We start from the raw sequence: 14,382 nt of genomic DNA, 5'->3' as shown, positions 1-14,382 counted from the left end.
ACGCAAAGAAAAGAAGAGTATATAGAAAAATAAAGAGTAAAAGTTCAGAAAGACTTATAGAAAGAATAAAAGTGTCCTAAAATAGGCTTTTGGTATTTGTAAGGGCATAGATGAGTTGGAAAAATTTGCAGGTTCAAGGTATGTGCGCTAAAACAGAATGAATGCTAAAGTGAGATAAGTGATTGATTTGAGAGGTATTTATATCAGGAGGGAGTTAGAAGCGGGAAAATTCCCACTCGGTACCCAACAAAAACATCAGCCGTTAGATTTGCATCACGCTGTAGAACGTGGGGGACAAGGAACCACAAAAAATTTAATGAAGGCGCATCTCGAATGCCAAAGCACCAGAAGCGTACCTTGGGCAGTTAAAAAGGCATCTTCACAGGCAGAGGTGGGATGCAAAGAGCATAGGGCGACTACAGTGACATTGAAATCCTTCTTTCTTCTCGAGGAGCCAAAAAGAAGAATCTCGGGGGGCTATTGTAGGGGCATTGGGCCCAGGAGCCCATTATCTATGTATATAGTGGGCCTAAAGCCCAATCCGAGGACTAGAGGACGTCCAACATGGGATAAATATTGTTAAGGGAGCCCATGTTAGTAAATGAAGAAGTCGGTTTTGATCATAACAGCCTAGGAGGTTGGGCCAAGGATGAATGCATCTTCGGCTAACCAAAGCCAAGGTCCAAAGAGGTAGTCTACCGTCTAGGGGAACGTTCTAGGAAGTTCTGTAGGCATGGATAAGCATTGCAAAAACATAGGACAGGGGGGAGTCCAAAGATATCTAAGAAGAAAGTTGCTAACACCGTATTTAATGCTCTGTAGCTAACTTTCTGGCTGCATTAATGTGGAGAAGACTCCTGAACAGTGTTGCATTAGCAGCCCCAATGCACAAAGGGACTGAGGGGGTGTCCAATGGGACAAGCACTCAAGTGATGGCTTGGATGATCAACAGATGAAGGGCCAAGATTGTCTAAGGAGAACTATAAAATAGAAGAGACCCTCCATGGAGAAGGGATTGGAAATTTATAGGAGAAAGCAATGTAGCAGCGTGAACCATATCTATAATCATTTTCAATCAATATATACTAGAATAAACCTTCTCGGATTGTGCCGAGGACAAATTTACTTAGAGAACTCCAGTCTATCTCTGTTTGATTATCTTTTGAAATTCATTCTAACTGTTATCCCATTCATTAAAACCTAGTTTTCCAACCCATTCTCTACAAAGTCATTGTATTGGGCTTAGTGGGCTTGTATCCAATCATACTTTCGGTTTAGGGTCCAAAACACATCCTTACAAGTACATTCAAAAAAGAAAAAAAAAAAAGAATGAAAGTAAAATTAAAGACTTAAATTGAATTTTAGTTAAAGTTAGAGAGTGTAATTTACATCTCAACCTTATTTTTAATACACAACTCTTTATTTTATTTTAGACGAAAACACCATTTTGGTCTCTACATTTTGAGGTCATAGTCAATTTGATCCCTACATTTTGATAATAGTCAATTTAGTTTATGTTATTTTCAACTTGTAGTCAATTTAGCCCCTACTGCTAATTTCTAATGGAAAATACTTATGTGGCAAATTGATTACACAATTGACACATTTAATATTAAAAGATTAAATAAAATTGAAAGGATAAATTTAAAGAATTAAATTAATCAAACAAAATAAAATTTTAATTTTTTCTTGAACTTTCTTGACAACTAAACACCAACCCAGTACACAATTTTTCATCCCAATTCAAGGAATCAAAACCTTATACAAAACAAATCCAAATCCTCCTAAAAAACCAGATTTGACAACACCAATTCATCAATAGATAGCACATCTGATTCAGATAAAGATGGTTTTGCCAGAAGATCGCTACAGTTCCATGAAAGATCTATGAAATTCCTAATGGGTTTCGTGCCTTCAAGCTTCATCTTTCGTACACGCAGTGCGCATATGTCAAAGCCAGAGATGAATGATCCTTTTCGGATCTAATCCAATCGATGCTTGTGAGGATCCGATCACTAATACAATAATAATGATCTTCTTGTGTAAAAGTAATAATAATAATAACAACAACAAGTCTTTGATATGTTTTTTTGAAAATTCAATACTAAAAACAAGTTTGTTTCCCAAGAAAATCAAAAACAAATATCATTTTTTTAAACATTACCAATCCGGAAATGAAAGCTTACTTTTAGCAATGAAATTCATTCACTTCAATTAAAACAATATAAACTTACGAGGTGGTGGAGGTGGGAAGCGTGAGATTTAGAAACGAAGATGTAAGCTATTTTGATTATTTCAATTGGTTGTGTGGGTTGCACTTTGGTTCCGAAGAAAGTAAAAGAAAATTAATTTAATTCCTTAAATTCATCCTTTTAATTTTTTTATTTTATTTTTCTGATGTGTATTTTTTTGCCAGTTAATCAGTGACATGGCCAATAAAATTTGGACACATTTAATCTTTTAATATTAAATGTGCTAATTCTACAATCTGTTTGCCACGTAGGAATTTTCCATTAAAAGTTAACAATAGGAACCAAATTTACTGCTAGTTGAAAATAACAGGGACTAAATTGATTGTTACCAAAATGTAGGGACTAAATTAATTATAACCTCAAAATGTATGGACCAAAATGGTGTTTTTGCCTTTATTTTATTTTATAGGAACACTTACTCTGTTTTCAATTGATTATAGGGCTTTTTTTGCAATTATGAATCCTATGATGATTGCCATGTCATTTTATAATAAGAAATCATCCAATCAATATTTTCTTTCCTTTTTTCATTTTTTTTTTTTCCAAATTACCTTCAATCATTTTGTAATTTTAGCATTGCGCAATATTACAGTGCTGCCCACTCCGGAGGTAATCATAGTATCATACACAAATAAGCTATGACTAAAATTTAACTACTCATATGCATACCCAAAACTCTTACTAATAATTACACTGCATTCCCAAGCACTAGTAGGCCTCTGCCCAGACCAATCTAGCATTGGTCATATTATAAAAGATTGTAACTCTTTAAGGGGTTTGTTCCAAACTTGTTCTTTCTCTCATGTTAGGCGGCAGGGCAACGGTGTTGCACATGCTTTAGCTAGGAGAGCTAGAATGTCGTTTCCTTTATCTGTTTGGATGGAATCTGTTCCAGCCGACATTACCTATCTAATTTATGTTGATGTAACTTCATAATTTTTCCATACATTAATAAAGTGGTTCCTTTTCTTCTCAAAAAAAAAAAATAATAATAATTAATTACACTGCATTCCTTATTAAAAAATAAAAATAAAAAATTACACTGCATTACAATACAGACAAAAAAGAAAACCAGTCATTAGCAAATCCCTCTAGGTTAACAAATTCAACTAAATCTATATAATATCTAAAAGTTCAAGCATCGTATTAATTGTTGTCACACTTCTGTTAAGAATCTATATAATATCTAAAAGTTTAAGGTAATATTAACTGTTGTCACACTTCTGTTAAGTCACATTAACGTAGCATTTGGTCAATTTTGGTTCATTACGGTCTATTCCTTCTAGTTTGGTCCACTTCAGTCCCATTTGTAGCATTCAGTCCATTCTTTCCAATTCAGTCCATTTCGGTCTACTTGGGTCCAGTCAGTCCACTTGGGTCCCATTCAGTACATTTCGGTCTACTTTGTCCAGTAGGTCCAATTAGGTCTATTTTGGTCTCATTTAGTCCACCTTAATCAATTTGGTCCATTTCAATTTAGTTCAGTCCTTTTTAATCCACTTCGGTCCATGTTGGTCCACTTCAATGATGATTTGGGAGGAAAGGTTCAAGTAGAAAAATGAGATACTTCATTGACAATTATGTCACTTTCTCTACGTAATGTTGGTAGATTCCTAATAAAATTACATTTTCCTTATGTTATTAATTTTTTTCTTTCAAATATAGGTAATGAATTTACTTATATATGTTTCATTTTTACGTCATTCAAGATGTATAGAGAATGACAAAAGGAGTACTAGAAACAAATTTCAACCACACATTACATTATTTACAAAATATCTCGCCTTATATAATAGTTGAATATAACATGCATTATGTTTCCTTTAAAAAAATATTACTAAATTTAAAACACTTTCAAATAATAAATATAAATAACGTAATTTAGAAAATATAATATATTGTATTGAGAAAATTATCAAATTATTTTAAGAAGGATTTGAAACTAACACTAATACATCTCATCTACTATTTTCATGTTTCACTTAATAAAAAAATAAATTTTCAAATTTTTCTATGCATCTCACAAGTTTGTGACTAGTTAGATAAATCAAAGAAGAGAGTACTAGTGCTCCCAGTAAGCTGGGAGATAACAGAAAAAGAAATATTACTGAATAAATATATCACAATCGTTAGTGGCTTAGTGTCAAGCATTTCAAAATACTTGTACCATAAACCAGCCTCTGTTTTACAACTCTCAGTCTCAATCCTTTTAAAAGAAATATTACTCATGATAACATTCACACCAATATTAATAACGTTAATAAAATTTTTTATTATAAAAAAAAGAGGATGTAAGGTGTGTTGTACAAGTGGTAATCTAAAATAAATAAAGTCACTTTTAATAATGCCAAAATGCTTTCTTTCTTTTCTTTTTTTTTTGTGGGGGGGGGGGGATATCAAATTGCAATTAAGAAACACGAGAATAGGGATTATATGTGAAAATCAACAAGGCTCTGAATTGCATAACAAAAAGTCCAAAACACATAATGATCGAACATAAAAGAAAAGGCCCAATTGCCTTTCCCATGTTAAGAGGGAAGCAAATTTTGCTTCCCATTTTTTGGCTTTTAATTGTATCTGTTCCCAACTCCTCACTTCTTGCCTCTGTTTTGTGTGGAAGATACAGAGATGGTTAGGACCATTATCTTTCCTTTGTTATCTCTTTTTGGCAATAAAGTTTTCACCAACACATACTTTTGACAATCATTCCTTGAATAATACTCTAGCCGCTAGATCTAAATGAAAATCTTTTTCTTATTTTTTTCATGATCTGCTAAATGAAAATCAATTCTATTGATCAAATAACTGCATCAGACCATCTATAGGAACACTCAGCCACAAGGCTACCTTTCCAAGACTCTCTATAGCCACAAAAAGTTAGTTGTTTGATAGAAACCTCAAAATTGAAGTTTATTTCTTTCTTACCAAATGAAAATTTTTAAAATTATCAATTACCAACAACGTTATTTACCTTCATAATCCAGTCATCAATTAAAAAAAATAAATATGAACAATTTGCAGGGAGAAGAAACAATTATGCTCCATAAAATATGGGTCAATGACAATAGAATCTTATAGGCGGAAATACCATTTTCTTCCTTACATTTTGACCTTATTCCCGTATTGGTCCTTACTTTTTTTATTTTACTGCTTTTACTCCCTAAATGAAAAAAGTGTTCCATTTTAGTCCCTACTGTAACTCACTTAACAGAAAAATCCTATGTGACAAACAGAGTGCACTGTTGGCACAGTAAATGCATACATATCCATTAAAACTAGTTACTAACCCGTGCGATGCACGGGATAGTTAAACAAAATTTATACACATTCACCTTTATTGGTACAATCATTTGAAAACAATTCTAACTAATATCCAAATGTAAGAGACACATTGACTTACTATTTAAAGTAGTTTTTTGAAGAATTTACACATATTGTGCAACTGAGCCTTAATTTCTCATCAACGGTTAGAAATATAAACTGCAAATATATAAATAAAGACCATGACTTGAGAAGGACACATTAAACTTCAAATTAGAGTAGTAATGTTACTTTCTCAATCTTTGCTCAGTTGTAATAATAATATAGAGGAAATTCAAAACATGGAAAGAAAATAAAAATTACAACAATTAATTCCATTATTTTTCATGCTACATTTTGTAATTGTACCAAATTAAGTCAACTCAATTTAAATAGTTGTAATAAAATTGGCTTCTACTATTTTCTATTCTATAGAGATATGAACATATTGAAGTTCTCAAACCCGGTATTGCAATAAAATGATTTATTATTGAAAATAAGAAACAATTAAGCTCATCCCTTAAAGATTTACCTCATGTACTTGGTAATTTCCATTCAAACTTTAAAATAGATTATTTGCCTTACCTAGATGTTTTCCTTGTGGTGAGGACAAATAAAATGAGACAGGTGTTGCATGACCTTCATAGCAAAAAAGCTTTCTTCTAGTCAAAAACAAAACTCGTCAAGAGGAGTAAGAGAGAAAGAAATTACTCAATGAAAAACCAAGGGGAATGGAGAATAGATTTTTGAACTTACAAAGATCCACACAAATTTTAGCCATAGGTGCAAAATGCCAAGTTAAGAAATATAAATATTAATCTACAAGTGCAATTTTTAAATAGAAAATAGCAATTTCATGAACAAAAACCCTAGCAACCAAATAGAAAAACTTTAACCTTGATTTGATTTCTCATTTATCAATGATGGTGACTAGAGAATAAGTTGATTTAGTCCATAAGAGTGGCCCTGAGTAATTGCTGATGGCAAGTGCCAAAGATAGTAAGTAAATCAAATCAAAGAAGGAGAGAGTATAAATTATTTCACAAAATCAAAGATCTCTTTACATCCCATAAAATTTAAAATAAAGAAGAAAATCTCTCTATAGCTTAAGAAACACAATATAATAAAATTAAAGAGAGAAAATTTTCGGAGGACAAAATATTATAGATAATTTAAAAGAATTTTAGTTTAATTCCTGAACACCGCAACTCCATAAAATTCATACTAATAATAATATTTTATGATTGCACAGACTATTTTTTTAGAGTGGTTTATCTCAACATTGGCGTGCATTTAATCTTTCACTAAAAGCAAAGGGAAGTAGATCATGTGCATACATCTTTATAAGCAATTTTTGGCAGTCAGGCGTAACAAACGTGTAACCATTTGGTCATATTCCTACCATCTAAGAACATATCTTCCTTATAAGTTGATGATGCCAAGTTTTAACATATCCTCTCCTTTTTCTTTTTCTTTTTTTCTTTTTTTTCCCCTAAAGAAATAAAAGGACTTTAAAGACATGTCCAATTTGTTAAAATGCAAGTGCTTCAAGCCATAGAACGATTTAATGAAAATTGCAACTCCATGAATTGAATTTGCAAATGGTATTAACTATTGGCTATTAATGTGATTATTAAGCCATACCACATTGAACATGTTTCTCTATCAAAATATATAAACAAACTAACCTTGCAAAAGCTAAACCTTATAAGCTAAAATCTATACCATGAGTTGTAGATCTTGAATGCTATACTGTGCATTTAGGGCTTCCTACATCTGGAGAGAGAGAGTTTGCAGAAACCAAAGAAAATCTCTCTATAGTTTAAGAAACACAATATTCTAAAATCAAAGAGAGAAAATTTTCGAAGGACAAAATATTATAGATAATTTAAAAGAATTTTGGTTTAATTCCTGAACACCGCAACTCCATAAAATTCATGAAAGTTCAAATAGTATAAAAACACTCTTGAACGTTTAGACCCCCAATTTACAAATTACCAATTCAAGCTTTATATCAAACAATTAATGTGCGGAACATGAACAAAAGCTTAATATAGAATTGGTAAACAATTTAAGCCAATTAAAATCACATCCACAGCAGAAAATAAAAGGCAAAGATAAAGGGGAAGGAAGATGCAAACACAAAGACAACACGCGATGTGTTATCGAAGAGGAAACTGAAGCCCTCGGCATAAAACCTCTCCACTGCCCTCTAAACGGTAAACAATCCACTAGAAAATGTAGTTAGGATACATGGACAGCAAAAGACCCTCCAAGCCTAATCTACCCAGTGCACCTAAGCCCTCCAAGCTTCTTGCTCCAACGAGGTTGCGCCGAACCTTTTTCTTTTCTACCTTCCCGGATTCCGCTACTTGACCATAGTATCAACCAATGTAGATTGGTTCTTTCCTAACTGCTTCCCAGAACACCAAACAGCCCTCTCACAATAATGAATATAGTGAGAATAAGGTTTTGGTAAAATGCCTCTCAAGGATTTGACAATGGAGAGGAAGAGAGTTGAGGAATTTAAAGAGACTCTTATGTATAGATTGTAGATGAATCAATCTTGTTTTACTCTAGGGTTTCTCTCTCAAAATTCTCTCTGGAAGTTCTCATTCATTTGTGGGTATAAGGAGTATTTATACTGGGGTGAGAAGAAAATGTGAAATGTCAAGTTTTTCAAAACAGGGGTGGCTCGTGGCTTGGCCTCGCGACTTGACTGAGTCGCGAGATCCAGTCGCGAGATAACCGTATGGCCAGTTGTCCTATTTTGTCTTGTAGTGCTCCAGCTAGCATGACTGTTCACCCTCTGGCATTCTTGGCACGTGTGCTGCATCTGGCGGCTTGCAGCCGCAAGTCACCCACAAGATCAAGCCGTGAGTCTCTATTTTCTTGCAAACTCTTGAGCATTCAACACTCTATCTCATTCACTACCCTTACAACAAAACCCACCTAAATACAGGGTTACTAAATACTGAAATACAGGCAAATTTGGCACGGAATAAAGCCAACAAGATGATTGATTAAATTCAACCTTACAATTCATTCTAATAATAATATTTTATGATAGTGCAATTAGAATTTTGGTTTAATTCTTGAACACTGAATTGGAAATTGATTATATGAGTATTCAATGGTGAACAAAGTACTATGTATTAATTAATATATAAACAAAACTAACCTTACAAAAGCTGAACTTTATAAACTAAAATTTATACCATGCGTTGTAGATCTTGAATGTTATACCGTGCGTTTAGGTGTGTGTGCATGCAATTGTATGCGGAGAACATTTTGTCCACACATGTTTAATTGAACTCACCAATTTTGATTGATATATAAGTTAGTGCAAAAATATTTAAGAAGCAGGCTGGATTGAGCAGCACTTTCAACAACTCGTGTGAAGGACAAGTGCATGCAAGACATTCATGTTGTGCCTTCCAGCATAGGAGCAGTCATCTGGAGCTGCACTTAGGATATGACGAGCCATCTTGTTAATTAGTACATCACATGTAAAATATTTTCAATATCCACGGCAAGGAACAGTGTGGATTCTCCAGCATTAAATTGTTCTATGGCTTTATATTTCTTCACTTGAGAAAGGGGTAAGGTTGCTAGGGTTTTGAGGAGTTATAATGTTTTTTTTTTTTTTAAATATTGTGCTGACGAGGAAAATTGTGGTGCCAGCAAAGGTTTCGGTTTTATATATATATATATATATATAGATAATATTAAAAAATTATTTGGTTTTTAAAAAATGTCACGTCAGTAATTTAATTTTAAAAAAGCCACATTAGATAAAAATAAAAATAAAATTTCTAACCTTCTTATTTATAAAAAAAAATAGTTAAATTAAAATTTTTTTTCTTTTTTTTTTGGAAGAACTCAGAACATGTGTTCTTCATTTTCTTCCCCAACTAACCTTGCCTAGAAAATTAAAAATTCTAGATTTTCTTTTCTTGCATTTTCTTAGCAACCAAACCCATAAAATCACCCAGATTTACAAAATAAAAAGACATGCCCATAAAAATTCACAAAACACAAAGACATTCAACAATTACACGAAGACATTCAATAAGATTTTCTTATGCTTTCAAACACAAAAACACACAAAAAAAAAAAAAAAAATGCAAACTTAAACCCAAATTTTCAGCCTCCATGCACAACCAAACCATAAATAGCCACACAACCTTAAATCCATCAACCCACACCACCTTTAACTCCAAATCCGAAGCCGTCGATTTAATTAGCCCATGGGTTTAGAGAAAAAGTCACCGCTGGTTTCAACCATGGATTTAGAGAGAGAAAGTTTGGGTTTTCGTCCATGGGTTTAGAGAGAGAGAGAGCTGGGTTTTCACTTCAAACTCAACCCGACCCATGAAATCATCATTCTTATCCATTACATTAATGACAAGTAGCGAAGCTTGAATAAGATCTTTAAAGAAAGCGTACACCTAACCTGCTTCCACTCTGGATTCAAAATCTTCTCCAAACAAGGAGTCGATTTGGATTCGGAACTCATGTGCTTCTTATTGCGAGTGACCATTTGCCCTCCAAGAGAGGGTTTGGTCTCCTTCAACGAAAACTCTTCTGGTCGATTCATTTGGGCAGAGAAATCCATTAATATTCGGTGAACTCAAAAAATTAGCTTGAGAGATTTCCATTTGATCGTGGAGATTTTTTTAGAGAGAGTGAGAACTTGGAGTATTTCGTGGAGAGAGCTTGGAAAATATGAGTTGGGTCAGATTTTTGACTGAAGTTAATATGAGTTTGAGTTCTAATGTTGTGTTTGGTTACCAAGAGAGTTTTAGAAAAATTGAAAAAGTTATGCAAAGAATTTTTTCCTAATCTTTAGAACTGAAAAAGAATTTTTTTTTTTTTTTCAATTTAAATTAAAATAAAGAAATTAGAAGTTTTTAATAACATTAATAAAATTCCACAATAAATAAAAATTACAAACAGTCCATAGTTTAGAACTAAAAAATATGTACCTATATCATTTCTACCTTATACTAGTATATAAACACAAATTAATAGAGAAAGCCCATATATTACTAACTTTATACATAATTAAACTAGTCTAGGAGTAGCTAGACCTTAGACTTTTAAATACACAAAACACATATATAGATGAAGGTCAAGTCCAATTACACATAAACTATCAGCAGTTCAGCACATTTCAGCTTCACATTATATATGCTGGATCGAGATCTACAAAGCTCTACACAAAGTACATAGATGAAAGGCAAATTCAAAATACACAAACTATCAACACATTTATTAACTTTACATCATATGTGCTGAATCGAAACCTACAAAGCTCTTGCAAGGATGCCCCTGCAATTTAAAAAAATAATAAAAATTAATGCATTAATATCCCAACTTGTTTTTCTCGTCATTTCTTTAACATGTTTATCTTTATTCTTTAAAAAATTAAACAATAAAATAAACTCATTCAAACATACAATTACTCTTAAAAAAAAAAAAAAATACTAGTAAAAGCAGTGCTCTTCATTTGTCGTCCAATTACTTAAGATAAGGAAGTACGGATATGGACACAACACAACAAAACAAGTAATTTTTTATAAACTATAACATGAAATGGTCAATACAATACCGGTAAAACACTCCTAAATGAAGTGTCATGCTTTCTAGTATTTAAGTAACCTTCAAAAGGGTCAACAAAACTCAAATTACAGTATAATGAGCATCTTCTAGATGTTAAATAAACTAATAACTTATTTCTTAAGAGATTCATATGGTGGGTATATTAAACAACTTCGTGTCTTACCCATGCATCTTGGTGTGTAAGGATTAGTCAGCAACTGTCCAGATAAGATGGTTCTCGAAAACCCAGTGGCAAGCCTTGATCTGACCAGGACCTGACGCTATAGTCAATTCAGGTTGATTCGGATTCGAATCCGATGTGTGCATGTGACAGCTGGCAACACCGTGATTGATCTTAGCCTTGGAATTTGGATCAAGTATGTCCACTTCATAGACTCGAACCTTTGGGACCGAATGGCAGGAATAGAGTAGATACGGGAACAAGGTTTGATGACAAGCAACTAATTGCATGACTTTGCCACCGTTGATCCCTTTGACTGATCCGATCATTATATTCTGCTTTGACCCTTTAACATTCTCAGTTGATCGAACAGCAATGTTTCGACCCAAGATCGAGATTGCAAAGTCAATCATATATATCCTCAGCTGAGCCCACGCACCGCTCGGTCTCGCCTGGGCTCGGAGCCTTCTCGCACTTATTCAACGCCTCCACTATCATAGTCTCCATAGTCGAATTATCTTCCGCGTGAAAAATCTTCTTCAACTCAGAAATCTTCGAGGTCGAAAATGGTAATTTTGACGAAATGGACCGAGGCAAAAACGACCTTTCAGGCATTTTGTCCTTAATATCCGGCATTGGCATCACCTTCCCTTTCTTTAACATCGATTCCCGAAAGAAAATACCTTGCTGACGCCAAATTATTTTGAAGGCGTCAACGTTGGGATGGGATATGAGTTCTTGAAGAGTCGGGGATGAATCGGGGAAGCACAAAAGGTTGGCGGTGGGGCAGATGGCTTGGAAGTGAGAGGAGAGAGCATTCTGGGCTGCAAGTTTGGAGAATCTTTCTGCGTCGATCGCGCTCAATGGGGACGCTTTGGATAGGAGAAAGGTTGGTTTGGCGTGGTTGTTTTTGACCTCTTTGTTCCAATACCGAATCAGATTGGCTTTCGGGTTGTATAAGTTTTCACCAGCGGAAGTGGAGGCGGACCCAACCTGCATTGACACAAAAGGAAAACATTGAGAATGTGAGAATAGGAGAATGTCAAAGATACAGAAAGAGTGAGAGTGAGAGTGAGAGTGCTTACAGTTAGAGATGAGAAAAAAAGTAAGAGAAGGAGAGGAGTCATGGGGCTGATTATTTTGTGTGTGCACTACTACGTTTTTGTAAAGGGAAAGGGGGAAGTGAGATTAGTGTTGGCGAATGGCGAGTCTGTTGGGTTATAACTTATAAGGTTAAAATGTAATTTGTAATTGACAAGTGGCTCCCTATGTGTCAAAGAAAGAAGCAATTGAAATCTAAGTGTCAATAATGAAGAATCCAATAGCAGCAACATTGAACAAGTGTGCAAGTGGACACCTCATGGACAAGTGTCAAAGAGAAATGAAGCAAACTTTTGTAGTATTCTTGAAACTTGTAGTCATCCTAAATATCTAACACATCTATATATGGATGTGAGTTGTATCATTCGAAAAAGAAATAAAAATTGCAATGAAATAGAGTTTCTGCAATACTCTGTTTTTTTCATATCTAACATAACAGCAACTTAAATACTAAATTCTACTCCTAGCCATATTGTTCTAAACTTGTACCCAACATATAATACGTGGATATTTATAGGAAAATCATAGTAAGAATGCCAGAACTATAAAAAAAATCTTGTACATAAAAGTGATTATCCAAAAACAGTAGTACGTAAAAGAAGATATATGTTATGATAGAATAGTAAAACAAGATCGATTCATGCATTATTGCCTAGTGGTGACAACGACTAGTGGTGACAACGAGATTGTGATTAAGAATATCACAAGGGATAAGAGAAGGATGTCACAAGGTGGACCTTAGCAAAAAGCTACCAGTACCAGGCTACCAGCTATGCCGTACAACAGCAAAGGTAAATGTTACTTGTCGGGACACTACGTAAAATATCTTCTTCTTATTGTCCATTAACCATGCCATTGCTTCTTCTAAAAAGAAAAAAACAATGCCATTGTTAGTAAATTTGAGCTGCTATGTACATAATCATTTATAGAAGAGTTTTGTAATTCAATTAATTAGCATCTTTCCATGCAATTAATGGTTGTGTCTAAGAGAGAAAGGTTAAAGCTACCGGAATTACAGCATGTAATACTTTCTAACTAGGACAATGAGTCAATGACTGTAAACATGAAAAAAATTAAAAATTAGAAAATTAATGTATATATAAACTTCACCTTTCAATTACCAGGGCCCTATTAAAAACTATAAATATCCTCAAAACATGATTACAGAAATGATTCAAATCTATTAAAATTATAATGTTTGCTTCATCTCAAATAAACTAAATACTAGGAAGAGTAATGCTACAATCACAAATTATTTTACAACATTTTTATAAAATGTTGATGTGGCTAACTTCTTATTGGTTTTCATCAAAACTCATCATTAATATCACTTTTTTATTTACCAATAATCACTCATCACATCAACAATTTTTTTAAAAAAATTGTAAAATAATTTGTATCTCTAGCATTATTCATACTAGGAAATACATATAAACTTTTGTCAAGAATACTTACACCTAGTAAAAAGTCCACAAATACAAATTTCAAAGTCACTGAATTAAACTTTCACACTTATAGAAACATCATTGTTAATAAAAATAAATAAAAAATAAAATTCGTAGGTTTGGAAACAATAATTAAGTTCATTTCAAATTAATAATAATTACATGTTTGAAATTGTGGGGCCCGACAATTCGTGGACCAGGTCCATTTGCCCTTAGAGATTCTGAAGGCCCAATCCGAGGAGAGCTGTGGCCCAAACTCTACAATGCCGAGCACGAAATAATTTTTGGGAGGCAGCCGAGGACAGTTTAGTCCTCGGCATATCCATAATCCCACCGGAACAAAGGGGTAAAACTGGCGTAGGGGCGAATTTGTAAGATCCAAAATACCTTTGGGAAGTTATCCTTACTACCCTTCAAGATAAGACCCAGCGCCTGACAGAGCCGTACTCTGCAGCTTTATCAAACCATCCCCAACAATTCCGGGATTGGACTGATGGGA

At 33.7% G+C, this 14,382-nt stretch overlaps 2 pseudogenes; both read right to left on the bottom strand.

Annotated features, from left to right (window-relative positions):
• The window catches only part of LOC115981191, a 24,132-nt pseudogene extending 13,962 nt beyond the window's left edge, over positions 1 to 10,170 (bottom strand).
• A 1,193-nt stretch (positions 10,171 to 11,363) lies between these two features.
• Positions 11,364 to 12,513, bottom strand: LOC115978855 (annotated as a pseudogene).
• Positions 12,514 to 14,382: the final 1,869 nt, after the last annotated feature.

Source organism: Quercus lobata, chromosome 3 (genome assembly GCF_001633185.2).
Source record: "Quercus lobata isolate SW786 chromosome 3, ValleyOak3.0 Primary Assembly, whole genome shotgun sequence".
NCBI classification, from domain to species: Eukaryota; Viridiplantae; Streptophyta; class Magnoliopsida; order Fagales; family Fagaceae; genus Quercus; species Quercus lobata.
Note: the sequence above shows the minus strand (reverse complement) of the source record. Positions and strands in the feature narration are given on the sequence as shown.